The 5,097-nt window shown below is 41.6% G+C and overlaps 1 pseudogene; it reads left to right on the plus strand.

Annotated features, from left to right (window-relative positions):
• Positions 1–356: 356 nt before the first annotated feature.
• On the plus strand, positions 357–2,587 carry LOC133089900 (nucleolin-like; annotated as a pseudogene).
• The last annotated feature ends 2,510 nt before the right edge of the window (positions 2,588–5,097 follow it).

Raw genomic sequence — 5,097 nt, forward strand, 5'->3', positions numbered from 1 at the left:
TTCTGACATCTTTCTGGGCCAGTGAGGAATGGTTTCTGCCTCCAGGGCCATCTCATCCTCACGTGGTGGTGAGTGTTGATATCTCTGTCCTTTTATTTAGATTCTTTTTGCTTCCAATCACTACTTTCCCTACTGTGTATTCTTGGTCAAAAGTGACAATATTTTTAAAAATTGGTACAACAAGTGCCTGAAGAGATGAAATTTTGCCTTCTAAATTTGGAGAGAGTCTCGAGCTCTAGCTGGCAGCCAAGCGTACGAGCTGTGCGATCAGCGGCCGCCATCGACGTTGCTTCACTTCCTCTGGGCTCATCTGCGCCGCTCGCTTGCCACACACTCCGCCATCATAAGCCGCTATCATGGTAAAGCTTGCAAAGGCCGGTGAAAATCAAGGTGACCCCAAGAAAATGGCTCCTCCCCCAAAGGAGGTAGAAGAAGATAGTGAAGATGAGGAAATGTCAGAAGATGAAGAGGATGACCAAAGGAGGTAGAAGAAGATAGTGAAGATGAGGAAATGTCAGAAGATGAAGAGGATGATAGCAGTGGAGAAGAGGTTGTTATCCCTCAGAAAAAAGGCAAAAAGGCTACCACAACTCCAGCAAAGAAGATGATGGTTTCCTCAACAAAAAAGATTGCAGTTGGCACACCGGCAAAGAAAGCAGTTGTCACCCCTGGCAAAAAGGCAGCCGCTACGCCAGCCAAGAAGACAGTTACACCTGCCGAAGCAGTAGCAACACCTGGCAAAAAGGGAGCCACACCAGGCAAAGCATTGGTAGCAACCCTTGGTAAGAAGGGAGCAGCCGCTCCAGCCAAGGGAGCAAAGAACGGCAAGAATGCCAAGAAGGAAGACAGTGATGAGGAGGATGAAGACGACAGTGAAGAGGAGGATGAGGAGGATGAAGAGGAGGATGAGGATGAGGATGAATTCAAGCCAGGAGTGATGAAAGCAGCTGCTGCTCCTGCCTCAGATGATGAGGATGACGAGGATGAAGATGAGGATGACGAGGATGAAGATGAGGATGACAAGGATGAAGATGAGGATGACGAGGATGATGAGGATGAAGACGATGATGAGGATGACGAAGATGACTCTGAAGAAGAAGCTATGGAGACTGCACCAGCCAAAGGAAAGAAAGCTCCAGCAAAAGCTGCTCCTGTGAAGGCAAAGAGCACTGCTGAAGATGAAGATGAAGAGGATGAAAATGAGGATGAGGAGGATGCTGATGAGGATGAAGTCGAGGAGGAGGAAGAGGAGGAGGAGGAAGAGGAGGAGGAGGAAGAGGAGGAAGAACTTGTCAAAGAAACACCTGGAAAACGAAAGAAGGAGATGGCCAAACAAGAAGCAGCTCCTGAAGCCAAGAAACAGAAAGTGGAAGCCACAGAACCAACTACATCTTTCAATCTCTTTGTTGGAAACCTGAACTTCAGTAAATCTGCTCCTGAATTGAAAACGGGTATCAGTGACCTTTTTGCTAAAAATTATCTTGCAGTTGTTGATGTCAGAATTGGTGTGTCTAGGAAGTTTGGCTATGTGGATTTTGAATCTGCTGAAGACCTGGAAAAAGCCTTGGAACTCACTGGTTTAAAAGCCTTTGGCAATGAAATTAAACTAGAAAAACCAAAGGGAAAAGACAGTAAGAAAGATCGAGATGCGAGAACACTTTTGGCTAAAAATCTGCCTTATAAAGTGACTCAGGAAGAATTAAAAGAAGTGTTTGAAGATGCTGTGGAGATCGGATTAGTCAGCAAGGATGGAAAGAGTAAAGGGATTGCTTATATTGAATTTAAGACAGAAGCTGATGCAGAGAAAACCTTGGAAGAAAAGCAGGGAACAGAGATAGATGGGCGATCCATTTCCCTGTACTATACCGGAGAGAAAGGTCAAAGTCAAGACTATAGAGGTGGAAAGAATAGCACTTGGAGTGGTGAATCAAAAACCCTGGTTTTAAGCAACCTCTCCTATAGTGCAATGGAAGAAACTCTTCAGGAAGTATTTGAGAAGGCAACGTTTATCAAAGTGCCCCAGAACCAAAATGGCAAATCTAAAGGGTATGCATTTATAGAATTTGCTTCATTTGAAGATGCTAAAGAAGCTTTAAATTCATGTAATAAAAGGGAAATTGAGGGCAGAGCCATCAGGCTGGAGTTGCAAGGACCCAGGGGATCACCTAATGCAAGAAGCCAGCCATCCAAAACTCTGTTTGTCAAAGGTCTGTCTGAGGATACTACAGAAGAGACATTAAAGGAGTCGTTCAAAGGCTCTATTCGTGCAAGGATAGTCACTGACCGGGAGACTGGATCCTCCAAGGGGTTTGGTTTTGTAAACTTCAACAGCAAGGAAGATGCCAAAGCTGCCAAGGAGGCCATGGAAGATGGTGAAAGTGATGGAAACAAAGTTACTTTGGACTGGGCCAAGCCTAAGGGTGAAGGTGGCTTCGGTGGCTGAGGAGGAGGCAGAGGTGGCTTCGGTGGCCGAGGTGGATTTGGTGGCAGAGGCCGGGGAGGCTTTGGAGGGCGAGGAGGCTTCCGAGGAGGCAGAGGAGGAGGAGGAGACCACAAGCCACAAGGAAAGAAGACGAAGTTTGAATAGTTTCTTCTATCCCTGTCTTTCCCTCTTCCATTTGAAAGAAAGGACTCTGAGGTTTTTACTCTATTACCTGCTCAATGATGGAGCCTTCTGAGGACATTCCAAGACAGTATACAGCCCTGTGGTCTACTTGGAAATCCGTATAGATAACATTTCAAGGGAGATAACCCTGACGGTGTCGACTGGATATTCGTATAAACTTTTTAAAGAGATGAGTGATAGAGCTAACCTTATCTGTAAGTTTTGAATTTATATTGTTTCCTCCCATGTACTAAACCATTTTTTCCTACGGAGTTTTTTTGTTTTTGTTTTTCTGCGTTGGGGGATTGTAAAGGAAAGCAGAATGTTTTATCATGATTTTTGCTTTAGCAACTTTGGGACAAATTAAAAGTCCTAAACTCTGGTGCCAGACTTCTTAAAAATAAAATAAAATAAAATAAAATAAAGTTGGAGAGAATAATTTGAAACTTGCTATTGATTTTTTGTTTCTAAAGATGGAAACATTAATTTCCATTAATAATAGGTTTTCTGTTGTTTTAGCAAAAATACCACCATCTGATTTTTCACTCATTGATTTTAAAAATATATATTGAGTGACTATTATACGTCAAGCATTGTTCTGGATCTTTGGGATCCATTAGTGAATAAGTCAGGCAAGATCCCTGTCCCAGTGGAGATCACATTCTCAATGGGGGAGAGAGAGACAATGCTATAATAAATAAGTAAATTATGTGGTATGTTAGAAGATGTTATTTGCCAAGGGAAGAAGGATATTTATATGGAGTATGGGATGGGGAGCTATAGGGCATGTTGTAGACATGAATAAATAGCATATATTCCCCCACTGTTCTTGAACAAAACCTTTGAAATCACCATCACTCTGAAAGCAGAGATGAACCTTGAAATGTCATTTTTAGTATTGCAAAGTGGGTGTATCTTCAGATTTAGAGACCATTTTCTTTTAAACTATGTATTTAAACTGGACTCACCCTAAAAATGATTGGTTATTTCTGGGAGATGTGTGTGAATCCTTGGCACTCAAGCAGGGAATACGAGTTCTTTACCTCATCCAGAGGAGAGACTGTGGGAAGGGTCCTGGATTGGCTTGGTAGAGCCCTGCTTGGACAGGATATCACATCTGGTGTGATTCAGCATAGGAGATCCCAGAGCCTGAGAATGTGGAACTGTAGAAGCCCTCTTGATGGAAATAGAGATTTGAGTTTCCTCTGAAAAGATTGTAAATGTTCACGTTGGTCAGGAAATGGGAAGGCCTCTTAAGGGGAGGTAGAAAGGCCACTTTTCTTTCAGGGGAGCATGTACTTAGGGGACTGCATTCTGAAATTAAGGGACACCTTGTTTTATATGATGGTGATGTCTGGGCACAAATCTAAGTAATAGTAGAGTTCTTCTTTAACATGATAATCTATTTCTAATCAAGAGCCAACGTAATACTGAAACTCTTGTGGCTTCTCTTTCAGGTGGAGTACCACCAGGCTGGTGACGATCACTATTCATTGTTATAGTCTGAAAGTTCTGACCTACACAACAAGACATGAAATAAAAATAAATGGTGTAACTACCACAAAAGAGGACTGTTACCTAGAAATGTCAAAATAATTAGCTGAAAGAACTTCATAATTTGTAACACTCAGCAAAGTGCCTGAATACAAGGTGAATATCCAAATATCTAGAGAGCTCCATTACACAGATATTATGTAGTTAGAAAACATAGTAATGAAAAAGAAGTTCCATTTATAATAAAAATTAAAAACCGTAAATCTTCCCAGAATCACCTTTCTAAGAAATATGAGAAACTTTGATTGAGAAAGGGACAAAACTATTCTAAGAAATATAAAAGAATCAGATGGGGAGCTAAACCTTAGTTCAGGATTGGAGTGAGCAGTGTTGCTAAATGATGTAAATATTTCAGCTCAACTTACATTAATGCATAGGTTTAATGCAATTACATTTGGAAGACTGCAGTATAAGACATATTCCTTCTGTGGTGCCCAGAACAGTGCAGGGTGCAGAGTAAGAGCTGAATTCAGTGCAAATGAATTACGTTTCTAGGAGGAAGGAAATAAATGAGGCAGTAGATGCATCTTGTATATTTCTACAGTTGTGCCTCTGCTCCCATTTTCCCTCAACCTGGAATGCCATCCCTCAGCCACCTTAGCCATCTCAAACTTCGAGTCCACTAAAGGCCCAACACGTCATTTCTGAACTACAAATTCCAGAGCACTTTGGAAATTTTTGGTTCAGTAGTACTGAACTAAATGATACTGTGGGTATCATTCACCTAATATCTCTCACAGCTGATTATCCTGTCTTATAGTACTTATCATATTATTAGTAAAAGCAAAATGTAATGTATAAGAAGGATTAAAACATGTGCAAGGAAGATATAACCAACTACAGGATAGTGCTTAAGAATGAGGAGGGAGAAGAAAGATTTGAAGTAACTGTGGGAAATGTTACTGTCTCTAAGTCAGGCTGTCTGTACATGGATGGAT

Source organism: Eubalaena glacialis, chromosome 4, assembly GCF_028564815.1.
Source record: "Eubalaena glacialis isolate mEubGla1 chromosome 4, mEubGla1.1.hap2.+ XY, whole genome shotgun sequence".
Taxonomy (NCBI): domain Eukaryota; kingdom Metazoa; phylum Chordata; class Mammalia; order Artiodactyla; family Balaenidae; genus Eubalaena; species Eubalaena glacialis.